Here is a 14,903-nt window from a genome sequence, read left to right as displayed (position 1 = left end):
TCTTTAACAGGACTTTGTTTTTTATTTTCAGTTCTGACCAAAAAAGAGAAAAAAGAAAATTATAATCAAATTTTTAATGTGAAGTTCTAAGTTTGCTTGTTAGTTTTGGGCCAGACTTGAGAAGCTTGTATTGAAAGAGTGGGTAAGGGATCAGGGATGTGAGTGACGGTTAGAAATGTATTCGGTTAACCTACTTTAAATGTTAAGAAATATCCAGCTCATCTTATACAATGAAGTTCACTGCTTCAGGCATGAACTACACTGTCTTTGCAAGTATAATGATACAGTAGTTTTTTGGGTTGTTTTTCTTTTTAAAGCCACATGACATTTTACCATTTAGGGCTCACAAAGTATGGGGGTAGAGTCCAAAAAGAACACCAGTATCACTTGAAAGCATTTGTATTTCTCTTTCTTGGTAGACCTGGATTTCATCACTACTCCCTACAAAAAAATAACATGAGTAATGCAATTAGCTTGGCAGTAACTTACACTTACTTTGAGCATATAGACTGTACCTTGGTTCTCCTCCCACACTAAGTGAATGCTCCCAACGCAAGTAATGTTGCTTCTGCCTGTTAAAACTGGTCAAGGTAGTTATTTGGGGCTGTCAGTCTCAAATCTGATCATAAAAGATAATTCCATTTCATGCAATACAGCCAAGTGCAGACCCACTGGCTTTTGCAATTTAGCAGCAATGGCTCTCTGCCTGTTACTGATGGTTACAGCAAATTCATTTGGAACCATATTACTTTACCCCCTCTCCTGTCCTTTCAAAGTTACTTTGGGGGTTGAATGTTTTTATTTAGTCAGACCTGGAGTGAAAATATGGACTTGTGTTCTTTATAAAATGTGTTCATGTATTATTTATCGAACAATAATAAATTTTATGAACAGCTTGTTAACACACAAGCATTACCACTCAGGCAGCCGTTAATGGTTAACCGAATACCCAGATATTCATGACCATCCCTAGTAGAGATACACTGGACAGCTTGCTTCTCATTTTACTTTTTTCTTTTATTGAATAACATTCAGGCAGCATTACTATAGACTGTCCGCAGTATGCTTCTTTTTTGATTATTTTTTTTAATAAAAGCAAACCACAGTCCCTCTTGTAAGCTGTGAAATTGTCGCTTGCCAAATGCGATAAATCTTAAGTCTAAAAAAAAAAAAAATCTACCTGCATAGGAGGCGTCCAGTGTGTCTTTCTCCCTGTAGCAACTCTGTGGAGGGACCTTCAGTGCAAGTCTTTGGTGTAGGCATTCCTTTACTATGTATGTTTTTTTTTAAATCCTTGTTTTTTCTCCAACGTCCTCATGTTACGTTCTGTGAAATGTCGTCATTGGGATGCAGCTATGGTCAGATGTAACTTGTAAGTACAGTTTAGGGCACCTGTATCCTGGACACCTCAGATTGTTCCTCCTCTGAGTTTTTTTTTTTTTGTTGTTGTTACTTTTAAATACTTTTTTAAATAGTTCCTAAAAATTCTGCCCTATCTTGTCACTAAAGGCGCTAGTTTTATTGAACTGGGGCCACGTGGGCAAGCAGAAGAGGACTTTAATGAGAAACTCTTGTGCCGCAGTACTCTGAGGGCTGGGGACATGAGTAGACGTGTGATTTGTGACCTTTAGTGCTTTTTTTTCCAGCCGTTTTGAAATCCCTGCCCTTGTCGTTTCTGCTGAGGCCAACATTAAATGGGGGAGGGGATTCTCTTTAATATATCCCCCCCCCTTTGTCCCTTAGCATCCAGGAGTCCAGGACACATTGCCATTAAACTGTTGTGTACTTGTCAGCACTTAGGCAGTACCACATAATGTCTGTGACGCAAAAGGTGTATTGTACAGCAAGATCTAACTATCGCTGCAAAGACATTGGCGCCACAGTTGAACGAACTTTAAAAAAAAAAAACAAAAAAAAAACTCCAAACTGTGACAATACTACTACTCAAAAACTTCAGGGATGGTTCTGTATCTGACTGCAGAACTTTCAGCTACATTTGTAAGACATAGTATTGTATCAATTTCTGTATTTTAATGATGAAAAAGCAAAACACTAGTTTCATATTTAAGATTTTAAGAAGGGGGGTACTTTTTTCAATTAATACAAAGGGCCATGACAAAAGGTGGGGCAGCTCAAAATGAGGAAGTAAAAAAAATTCTACTTTTAGTTTAGTTCCAGAATGTGTTCAGAATAGTCGTAAAGAAGTTTAAAGAAAATAGCTCATACCCAAATCCACAAACTATTTTTTAAACCAAAGCACATTTGAATGATTATGGAACCATGTGTGGCTCAAAAGGATAACGTATGTATTTATCTCATTGTTTACATAAACTTTTACAGTTTCAGACCTCATTCGAAGTGAGACCAGTCGGAGACGTTTTTGCTTTTCTGTAGGTTGCTGCCAAAACAAAACCGTCAATGCTGACCCTGTGGATGGCCGCTACATATTTAAAATGGTGGGGGGGCGGAGTTGGGGCGGCAGCCTCCTTACGAAGGCCTCTGCCAGCTGGCCGCGCTGTCTTTTTTAGATGCCTGGTCTTTTGTGACCCGGCATTCTGGCCCCTGGTTTCAATGAGGCGTTGGAGCGCTGGAGTATTGGTTGGCTGGGGTGGGGGGGTGGGTGGGGCAGCTGCATATTTCTGAAATCTTAATGACAGTTTTTTTTTTTTTTTTTTTTTTTTCCCCAAATCATAGTTGTTGGTCCATTCCAATTGAACTTGAGCTTGGACTCTTCTGCTGCTTGGGTGATTCTTAAAAGTATGTAAAAAGTTTGTTTACGTAGGTGAGGGAGGACAAAAACAGTTTTCAGATTTTAAAAGTTGCAATGGTACCTCAGAATAATCCACTTTGGATTTCTTTTTAAAATCCTTTCTAGTGTATCAGCAGTAATAATCTCTTTGCATGTGTATATTTCTATCAGGTGGGGTCTTACTGTGAAAGTGTTCCTTTTTGAGTGTTTTCTGAGCTGCCTGCTGTCTGTCCATGTGAAAAGCGAACCAAATCAAAGACTGGCCTCACTTCAAACAAAGTTGGTGCAAACACTTATTGACAGTGTTCTTTTTTATCAAATGTCTATTGTTGTGAGTGATGAATGTATTTATTTCTCTGATCCTGTTTTCACTTTTGTAAGAATTCACTCGATATGTGAGACAAGGTGACTGCAGGGTCTTTCTTTTTTTGTGTTTGTTTTTTTTTCTTTCAGGATTTCATGCTGAGAAACAAAGTAAGACACACAGCATAGCCATAAAACATAATCTGTGAAGTATATGCAAGGAACAGATTCATTTGATCACAGCAGTTCAGTGATATTGTTCTTTTTGCATTTCTCATACACTCTGTCTCAGCTAAAACATACAAGCAGTCTGGTTTTGCTGTGTGCCGTGGGCAAAATGCTCATGTCCCATGGCACTAAAAAGTTGTTTCTTCGGTCGATGTCATGTGAGTTTATCCACATCTTTGTGCTTCTGCGGGATGCCGCAGAACCCTCTGGCTCATGTGATGAATATTCCAAATGTAAGTTTCTCTATGTGTTCTCTACATTGGCAGCCTGGGTGTTGCGACTGCTGAGGTTCAAAGCTACACTGAAAATTTTGGAGTAAAAAAGAAAAACGGTCAATAGATCACACACTACTTCCATGGAAAGCCAAAGCTCTTTGGAAAATGTTACAATGTTTTATCTTCCAATTCACTTCTCTTGCATGTGATTTCTAGCCCATCACAAAGGCACAGTGATGAATATTACAGAATGTGGATTGAAATAGCTTTAAGAAATGCACTTTGTATGTTTGAAAAGCTTCTTAAAAGTCCCTGATTCGCACATATCAGTGCTCATTCATGACAGTTCCATTACCTCATCATAGTGTAGAAATATATATGTGTATTTTGTTGTATCGATATGGAGTGTTACAAAGCTTTAAGACTCAGGCGAAATCAGGGACCGACTCTGGCTTGTCCACTTCAGCTTTTTCTGGTTCTCTCTCTGCATCGGAGGAAGCTACTTCCATTCTTAACCCTTTTTTTCTGATGTGTGTCCATCTGGCCTTTTTAGGCGTCTCCTAATACGTACCTCACCCCACCCCCTGCTCTTTGCCCCCCCCCCCCCCTTTTCTGTGGGCATCGTCTGTTGGTTAGTAGACTCAGAGTGAATCACTCCTGCGAGTTTCCTCAACAGACCAAACCAAAGCCAGTTTTGACATCCATCACATCAATTATCTTAAGAGTCAAGCGTGCGCCCTCTTAGAGCTATGACTGTGGCATGCCACATGCTCTCTGACCTCATTTTAAAGCTTTACTGTGTCTATCGCTTTACTTAAAATGCCCACACAGTCCCTTGAAACGGCCCTCTCTGTCCTGTCAACTTGCTGTCCCAAGCAATCTGAATAGCTAAATACTAAAAATTTTATGTATATGCATATGTATGTGTACTTATATTAACATACATATATATGTTTGTTGTGTATTTTTTTGTTATAAATATATGCTTCCACGACCGACGCATCAGTATTTACCTCCAACCATAGTTCACAAAATATCTCATGAAAGTACCTCAAAGAATAACATAGATTAGTGTTTACAGTTACAATATTACTTTTTATTAACCCCTCAGAAGCTCTGCTTTATCTTTGCAGTATATTGTAAAGTTGTAGTTATATGTTTTTTAAGGCCTCATCAGAGTATCTTACATTTCGACAGGTCTGCATTTTTACTCTGAAAATAAAGATTAAAATCCCTCTGTTTTAAAATGTGTTTTACCTCGAGGGGTAAAAAAAAATGCACTCACACCGATTACATAAAAAACATTAGCTGCTAATCCTAGTACTTGAAAATGCAAAAAAAGAGTATCGCGGCAAGTGCATCTCAGAACTTGATTGGTGTAGCTTAAGATCAGGTTGTTAATAATGTGCAGCGATACAGGAGTTCAAAGGCACTGAAACAGACCAGTATGTTCTTTGGTCATGAGTTTTTAAGGGGCATTTCGTAAACCCTAACACCCCCCCCCCCACCCCTTAACACATATACACACACACACGCAAACATACACACTCTTGAGTCTTTCTTCTGCCTTGAACCTGTCTTGCTTGTGGCAACACCCTGGCTGAATGTTTCAACTCCTCAGAGAGCTTGTATTCAGGTCAGAGCTGACATCGTATTGCAGCTCAAAACTCAACGTGTCAAAAAATGTACTACAGTGTAAAGAGGTGAGCTGATCTCAGCATTCACAGTTTCGCAGTCTTAATGTACAGCATCGAGGAAAAGAAAAAAACTGTTATTTTATGATCTTTTCATTAAAAGCTTGATCGAAATGTGTGCGTACATGTGTTTCTTTTGTGTCAGCGTGTCACTACTGCATATTGGTACGAGTGTATGTTTGCATGACTGGAACCATACGTACAGTCTGGGAGAAGAACTAGATTTTTGGGACTGCATTTGTATGACCTGTCTGGTTTTCGCAAAGTTCCTGTTTTGCATGTCAGCATCTTGCTCCAGCCATGTGCAGCCTTTCATGAGACACACACTGTGTGAGTTTCTTTTCTGCTACATCAGGTGATTCCGTTTACATGTGATGCTGCTCTTCTAGCTCAGAGGGAAGGGTGACATGAACACGTGCTGATGCTGCACAAGTTCACATGTGGAAAGAACCGTTTTGCATGCTGCCATCCAGGCGCACCTCCACACCCACATTCCACCTGAGGTGGCAAGGCGTAGCTCCCTCAGAATAATGCTGGCCCATTTGCCCATCTGTCACTAGATCAGTCCTCCAGAGATCAGCTTTGAAATTGAAAGGCAAATGCTTAAATTTGAGCTCTCAAAGAAAAATAGAAAACTGCAGCTGCCCAAACTAATGGTGAAATCAAATCTACTATTATGCCTTCCTCTTTAGAAAGGTGGTCTCATAGTTTATAATGAATAATCAGTTTAAAGTCTTAAGTTTGACTAAAGTCAGGTTTTTTGACACATTCCAGTTGTGGACTACTTTTGGACAAAGCATTTCTACAGGAAATACTACACATTATACATGTAGTTACTTGTTTTCCTTTTTTCTGTCAATATTTGGTTCTGGAACTGGTCTGGTGAGTGAATTAATTGGATCGAGTGAGCCACTCGGATATTGGCAGAAAAAAATAAAAATGAGCATTTAAGAGTTTGTCACACTGGCATCTGAGCAGCCTGTGATTGATGAGGCATGTGGCGGAGGTGAGTGCATATGGGATGGGGGTGGGGAGCATGGCATTGGGCTCAGTCTGGTGCCTGTGGGAGTCTGGAGCATCAGCAAGCAGAGATCTGCACCCTTGTCCACGGTGCCCCCACCCGTCTGCCACAGAGGAGCTCACACAGGCAAGTTCTCCTTTGTTTCTACTTGTTTGTCCTTCAGGAAGGAGGAGTGTGTGTGTGTTGGGGAATGGGGGGGGTTGCATTTTTATGGTTCCTGTGCAGTTTATAATGTGGGCCCCTTTAACTGTGCCCCAAGTGGTGTCACATGCCAAATGACCCTGAATGGGGTCACTTCTCAGAACAATGAGCCGGGTGTTGATACCCCACCCCCACCCCCCACCCCCTACTCTGCTAAATCATGGACCCAGCCAAGAGGGTAGAATCAATCAGATGCTGCAAGTAGAAGAACACTACTACTGTGATGCTGGGTCATAATTGGATTGTCATTGGCAATGCACTTCCAATGTATTAGAAATAAGGTTTGCGTGGTCACATGCAAGGTGCCAGTAAATTTGCATTTTGTCTCTTGTTTTGCAGCAGCCAGTGTAATAACTTGCAAAAATGTGGCAGCAGTTAACCACCAACATACCATCCAATATGTGAGAGGAATTTCCCAACAGTAGCCAATGAGCTCTAGGCTTGTCCGTTCTTGCCTGTGATGGCCTCAAGAAGTCCAGTTTGCTGCAGAATATGTGTGGGGCCCCACACAATATTTTTCCAGTTTTGCATTGAACAATAGCCATGCATTGTGGACCAGGCTGATCTATGGCTTGTCAACAGTAAAAGTAACCCAGGTCCAGTTTGGTTTAATCCAATAGCATGATCATTTCTCACATTTGCACTGTAAGATTGGTACCATTGGTACCATATTAATATTGTGGCATTAGTGGGCAGTTTTCAAATCATAATACAAGGAAAAATATTCTGGAGTATGTCATATGGCGTTTTCTTGTGCATTTTTTATAATCTGGACCCAATCCACCCGATGAGCAACATTCCAAAATGCATGGATTTCAGTGCAGGTCATGGAAGATAGAAAAGAGAACATGTTGTCTCATAGTGTACTTAGCTTCCTCTGCCCAGTCAGGTTACAGAAGTTAACTTGTGGTAGGGCTTGAATGGTGTTATGCTCACACTTACTGGTCTGTGAATATTGTTAGCCTAGTTTGACACTCATCTAACTTGAATGTGAACTTAAATGAACTTTAATGCAATTATTGTAACAAAATTAACATCAATTAATGTCATGGACATAGATATTTGAAAATATATATTTTCTGCATGCTGCTGTTTTGTCATGATAGATCACTGCATGTGGAGGAATTGCCTCTGGGTCATTTTACAAGGTTATTTATGGCAATTTATGGAATTTTCCCAAAATACACTGTTCATACTGTGGGAAAGAATGTATCCTATGTCTTTACCAGAGGTGTCTGGTGGGCTGTAAACCTGAGGAGGTTGGGAGTTGGGGGCACTTGTGCCTGGAACAATTTTCACTCCAAAATGGTTTTGGTGACTTCTGGGGTAAGAATATTACTTAATCTACAATAAATTGGGGAACAAATGCAATAAAATACAAGCTCATTGTTAACAATTCAGGCGAAATTATTCATTTTTTTAAACATTTCCCCATACAACATGAATTGCTTAACTTCCACACAAGCAAGATGAGTGTAACAATCAGAATTTGCTAAGCATTTAATTTGTTAAGTATTTACCATTTGTGCAAACATCCACAACATCAAAAAACAAAAGAAACATTCTTGAATGATCCTCATAACATCTACAGAACATAGATAGTGGAGAGCTGGGTGTGACAGGCAATGTCAATAGTTTCATCTATCTGACATGCCTCAATTCATTATTCACATATGAGGCACCGTGGATTAAGTGATGGAGGTTGTAGTCATCAAAAACTGTGATTGGTTGACTATAAGGTGACAGAAAAACCTGGAAAATATCTATTGGTGATCATAAGGTCCTGTCTTAATGCCCCTGCAGGATGAATTCTCTACAAACAGACATGAAGCTGGGCTTCTAGGTGGGCCTAAATTTCATTATAATGTTGTTACTGTCCTATCAGAGTCAGACAAAACATCCCATTGAATTCAATTGAAATTCATTTTTCTCTTACATTTCAATGGGAAGCCTGCCTTCCATGGACTGACATGAACTAGATAGGAGAGGATTTTAACATGCTTGATAGTTGGCAGCCTTTTACCAAAGTGCATGTAATTCTGATTTATATTTACATTTTATTTGTAAGATATTTACATTTTTAATTATGTAACAAGAAAGAAGGTGGAACAAAAACCTTTTTTAGTCATTTTCAGAGGTGGTTTTGTTTTCCTTGCCTCCTCTGAGAAGCTCCTCTGAGAAGTCTTTACACATCTAATAACTGATTTACACAACCAAGAAAAAAATGTTATTTTTCTTATTTTGCTTTGGTAAAAACAGTTAGAAGTGAAGACTGCACATGTGCATATTCAGACTGTCTCTGAATGTGAATGGGAGTTAATCAACACAAACACAAGGCATAGAATCCATGTGCAGCTGACAGGTGATGAAGGTCGGGTAAGATTCCACCACAGTATGGAATGACCAGGCTCCATTCATGACTCAAGAGTCTTTAGAGAGTGTCACTTACCAGGACCTTCAGCAGAATTGACCCGATGGGCTAGTATTAGGTGATGGTTTATGCGCTTACCATTGCTGAGTACATCATTTGTCTGTCTCAAAAAAGTAGTTCTTTAGGATAGCCATTTCAACAGTACCTATGATCCACCAAGATAAATGATTACTTGTCACATTGCAATATTCTCATGCTGGGGTGCACCTACCAGCTAGCCTCACTAGTCTAACACCTCTTTGTACATCCAATCTTCATTTACATCTTTAATTTCGCACTGCAGGAGGCTGATGGTACAATCTGAAATTAATCAACTGGCACCACACACTCCAGTTCCAGTAAGAGCTCAGAAATTTGAGGTTCACAACCTTTCCTGAGACCAGGCTCGCCCTCTGCTCAGCATATGGAATTAAAATGGGGCTTGAGCAGCACCCAGGGGTCTTAAGTGTGCACAAGGCCTATTGGTCTCTCCCTCTGTTCTTCTGGATCTCAAGGAGGTTTCAGCTTGTATTCCTCCTCTCCTGGGAAGTCCTTTTTCTGGCAGGGTTGTGCAGAGCTGCAGGCAATCCCTCCCTTTCCATGGGGTTGAAATTGATTTTTTTGTTGCCGCACAGTATTCCAACAGCATCTAGTTCTACACTGGGTTACCGTACATAAAAAGCTTTTAATATTTTGATAAGGAGTTAAAACATTAATAATACATCGCTATTGACAGCCAACTGATGCAGCTGGAGCTTCATTACTGACCATGCTCGATCAAAATTCCTCACCAAGTTGTGCTGAGGGTCAGGATCATTGCTCAAGGTCTCTGCTGTTGAATGGGTGTGCTGGTGCATTACAAACATAGTCCTCATAGTCTCTTGGATAGGAAATGCCAAGCAATTGAAGTTGTCTGTTTTCCTTTTCCTGTTTGTTCATAAAATACATTTCACGTATTTTACATATTTTAACTGCCTGTGCACCAGTTCAATAAATATATCCAGGCGTACTGTTGCCTGTGGTGATGGTCTTTCATGCATGCTGTCTAGACCTGGTACCCTGTCGGTTTTATGTTTCCTGAGCCTAAACATGGTATCAGTTACTATGTGTTCAATTGGGACTGAACCAAGATCGGAGCCAAATGCTAACACTTTAAAAGGACAACATATGCTGTTGTAAAATGAAGGTTATCAAAACGGAGGAGTATTTACAAAATATTACAAGAACACATTCACATGTACAGCGTTTGGTTGTTAGCTCCAAGCAATCTCTTCCTTTCTTTTCATGAAAACAGGCCTTTTGGGGGTTGTACAGAAAGGTCCTTGGCCCTCTGCTTATCAGCTTTCCAGTGAGAGGTAAAAAGTGCATCTCTCTGCATGACCTTTACAAACACTGGAGACTGTCAACTGCAGTTTAGTCCAAGGGCCAGAATCCTGAGTGGACTTCAATGTAGTACATGGTGTGAACATTCAGAAAACCAGAGTCAATGATGTTTCATTCATGTTTTAATGGTATTACGTACTGCTGATGAGAGGTGAGACAAAGTGTAGACTGGAAGACATTGGCACATGCCGGCACTGGAGCTAGCTGCACTTGAAACATGTTGCTGATTGTGAGCTAAAGTGCCCATCCCCCAGGGTTCCTGTTTAAGACTGATCTGAGGCTCTGCTTTTGAGCATGGCTTGGAACATGAACACTGACTTAAAAAGAGGTCCTCTGTTTGTTGCTTCAGTTCAGTAACCGATGGCTCACACCACACCATTGTTTCATCAGGCTTTATGGTCCTTGAGAAGGATGAGTTTTTTTCCTTTTAGACATTCCTTCCCCTCCTCCTTTTGTGGGCAGCATTTTGCCTGAAGTGAACCCTGACACAATGAGGAGTGGCACCGCTATTCACGGTCGGATCTGGCATGGAGTGCCAATGATGTGCCCGTTCCTTTAAGCCTGCCTCAGTCAAAGCGACGGGGGGAAAATTAAAGATCGGAAGAGAAAAGGAGCAGAGAAAAGGAGGGGGATGAATAAAGGCTGACCTCCTGGAGATTATGGGACCAGGTGCCAGCTGTATCCGCGTAGCAACCGCCTCCTTCAAAACTCTGGATTAATGCGGAGACAGAATACCTGCGTTTCACTCTGCAGAAATGAATCTTTTTCTTTCTTTCTTTTTTTTTTTTACTTTTTCTTTTTCAGCCCAGATGGAATTGAATGTGACCATGGAGTCGGCCACGGTGGAAGTGAAAGGCGAAAAAAGACCCCCGCAGGTGGTGGGCACTGGGAGAGGGTTTAGCATATGGCTCCTTTCAGTGGGCACATTACTGCTGTCTTCAGAGAGAGGGGCCAGCTTTCCACCGGTATAGTTCCTCCTTTATTTACATTGTGCCATGGTACTCGGCAAACAGGCTTTGGCTGGAATAATAGGATGTGGGTTTTTTTTGAGTTAGGAGAAGGCCACAAAGAGGTGGGGGAAAAAACCGATGTGAATTTTCACCTGCTCCTCCTGCTCCTGCTCTTTTCAGCACATGCTAATGTGAGCTAATATATAGACCAATGTTAGACCTGAAGATAAACCAAGAGTGCTTATCAATATGATCATTATAAAAACAACAATAATTAGAAGAAGAAAAAACATTGCCGCTATTTCAGAATAAATGTCCCTGAAAGTTATTCAGAAGGAAACCATTACAAGCAGATGTACAGCGTGATGCAGTGACATTGGTTATACAGAAGAGAATATGACAGTTGAAAGAGACCTGTTATGGTGGACATAAGGGTAACAGACAGATGTTGTTTATCAATTTGAACTGCGCAATGACCAAAGCCACTGTTCACCACCTTGAAAATAACGTATATAATTATCATATCATAATGAAAAGCATTGATAAAGTAAGACCATCTTTTTCAGTCTTTGTTTTAAAGAAAAATAGTTACCTAAAACAGTGTAATGTGAGTAGGCAGTGCCAATGTGCTTAGACATTAAAATGCATTACTTTTTCGAAATTATGTCTAATTCTTTTGTCCAGGTTTATACCACATGTGGTTCCACAGCAAATAAGTGTTGTGTTTGGTGCAGAGTGATAGATGTGGGTGTTGATTTATGAAATGGATTCAGTCAGGTTACACTGCTAATTACTTTTTCCATTTGAGGCCACTTTTGTATAATCTTATAACCTTATGGATGTTTGTGGAGCACAGAAGCTTCAGCACAGCCTCAGGTAAGAGCTGTCAATTTAATCTGCAGCCAAAGGATGGTATGACACATGTACACTTTAGGCACAAAGCCATTTTGTGTTCAACTTGGCAAGGGTGAGAAGTGATTGACAGGTACTTTCAGCCATTGCCTATTTTAATATATAATTGGACCTAATGTTACTTTAGGCCTATCAGAATACATAGATTAAGGACTATTAATTCTGTATAATCACTGCCCTTCTGTCCAGTTTTGACATTAATATTGGCATAATAAGTACATACATAAGAGGAGGGATTTGTTTATAGTCAAACACTGTTCAGGGTCAGACAAAGCAACAAGAAAGATTAATCAGATTAATTAAGAAATAAAGAAAAGTTCAATCATTATCTTCACCTCTCCTTTTGAGCTCACTCAAGCCAATGCATTTTTCTCCCTGCCTATGCAGAGACCACAAATTGTCCAATGTCTTTGAAGACTGCAGTCCAGAATTTTTTTATGGGTTTGTCTTTTACCCCCTCCTTATCAAGAACATGGGCAAGGACTTGACTCCATAAGTTAAATAAATATGGCCATTAGGAGCTTAGGTAAAATTAAAACAATACGCCCTCTGACATCAGACAATCAGGTTGTACCAGCTTAATGGTGTTCAAACTGAAGAGAGAGGGTGAGTCTCATACTGTATGAAATCCAGATGTCCGAGGTCCAGCAAGACTATGTGTCCAGGTGGCTGTCAGAGTGCCAAGGACTGTAGGTCGACCTCACCCAAATGAGGAAATAGAAGTAGAAGCAGAGTTCCATGAAGGAGGACAATGAATCAGCTGAGCTTTTCATGTGACCAGATCTACATTTGTCTTATTGGAGGTGGCGATTGTAGCCTTGATTTTTGTGATTACTAGACACCCTTGATAAAACCTGTATTTCTAGGCTGCAAAAATCTCCATATAGATCCATAAGAAAATTTTTATCCTTGAAATTTAATGGCTAAATTTCAGGTGTGTTTTTCGGCACTGCATATTTGTGAGATTTGTTTCTGTCGTATGACAAACATGGTAGACCTTTCTCACATGAGCCCCACCCCAACGGCTCAAAAGGGCTGCAGTTAATATTACAGTCAGCTATGGCACTGAGTGGTAAGGGTTTTGGCCTGGGACTGAATCGGGACTACTTTGCACACACATTTCTCCTTGTGTCTCTCAGCTCATCCCAGAGCCCACCTGCAGTAGATCAAACAAATTGCAACTATTTATTTTTCCTTTAACAGGTACCACACATGTCTTTTCCTTTGAAAGGAGGGAAATGGGGTGCAAACCTGTCAATTCTAATTAGTGCCAATGTATTTTTTCATTCATTACTACTAGAAAAGTGCTCATTACGGAGCACAAGATTAGAGATTAGGAGGGCGTAATTGCTGGGGTGTGGGAGAAGAGGGGTGGTAGTGGGTGGGGGGTGGGGGGTCATTTTTCGTGGCAGCTGGCATGTGGGAATGTGTTAGTGGTGTCAAATCCATCGGGACATTGTTGTAATGGTGCCTAGCGTGGTGCCGCACTTTTTTTTTTTCTTGAGCTGATTCTCAGATGCAAAGGAAAAAAATAAGGCCCCATAATCAAGGAATTTCAAATGCTTGACTGTTTCCTTTCTCAGAACTGGAGGTCAAATACGCTGCTCTCCTGCCTCGGTCAGATCGCACATATCTGTTTACCCTTCTCTCCTCTGAAACTATGTGTTTGACATCATAATGCTGGCTCCAAACAGACTTGGTAATTTCTTTCTGTAACTACGGTGGATTATTCCTCTGGATGGTCTAGCAAATGAAAATGAGATATCATTAGGCATATAGAGTTATACACATTGTGTGGGGCTTTGATTTCACTCTTTTGAAAGGTGGTAAAGGGGAAACGGGCAGTGTCAGCAAGGTTTCATCTCCTTGTAGTGCAGAACCCCATGCCAACCACAGCCCACCAGTTTCCACTGTGGGCAAAAGGACTACAGTGTCAAGAGCTGCAGGTGCTGAATTAATAACAGGCCTGCAAGTGAGAAAGGAGGAGACGGTTTATGTAATTGCATTGTTACTGAGGAGCCTTGAACTCGACCAGTTTCTACAGTGAGCCGGCGTCCCCCTGGAGCTCATTTAATCCAAATGTATTACATTACATTGCATTAGCATTAGCAATCCCCTCCTTCTACTGCAATGGAGGCAGTGTGTATCCTTCTCCTGCGGTGTGTTCCGTGGTGGTGGAATAACAAATTCCTCTGATCTTCCCAGAAAACAACCAGAAGCTAAGCCTACTCAGTCTGCAACACTTTGAGGCAAAATCCATGTACTACAGTGATGCCAGACAATGTTGGTTTGTGGTGCAGTGCCTTTCTGGAAGAAGCAGATTGGCAAAGGGTCTGTTAAACATCATGCCTTGGGTGCATCAAAGTGTGAAAACCTTTTCTGTTATTCTTTTTTATTTACTGCGGAGGGCATTAACTTCATTCCCGCCAGACAAATGTCAGTCCTTCCAGTTGTATTTTGTATTGCCTCCTTCACAATGGAATTGTTTGAGAGAGATGAAAACGTTGAAGAAAATAAAAATTATTGTAAACTGATTGATACATGGTGAAAAAGACACATAAATGGTGCTCTCACAAAGTGACTAATATTGTGAGGATGTTTTTGGGGAGCTAGTTTTACATAGGTGAGGTGTGTAACTGGACACTGTTGTTTACAGGGGGCTTGTAGGAAGCTTCTTCCGAGTGCAATTTCGCAGAGAGCTTGTGGATGTGTCAGCGTTTCTTCCTTCCCAGCCCCCTGCTTCCACCCCCACCTTTTTTTCCCGGAGGGTGGATGATAAGAGGACAGAGGATGTTGCATGGTATGAATAATTGAATACCAAGAGAGGCATGTAAACC

The sequence above is a fragment of the Megalops cyprinoides genome, chromosome 4, assembly GCF_013368585.1.
Source record: "Megalops cyprinoides isolate fMegCyp1 chromosome 4, fMegCyp1.pri, whole genome shotgun sequence".
In the NCBI taxonomy this organism is placed as follows: domain Eukaryota; kingdom Metazoa; phylum Chordata; class Actinopteri; order Elopiformes; family Megalopidae; genus Megalops; species Megalops cyprinoides.
The sequence above is the reverse complement of the archived record's forward strand: the minus strand, read 5'-3'. Positions refer to the sequence as shown.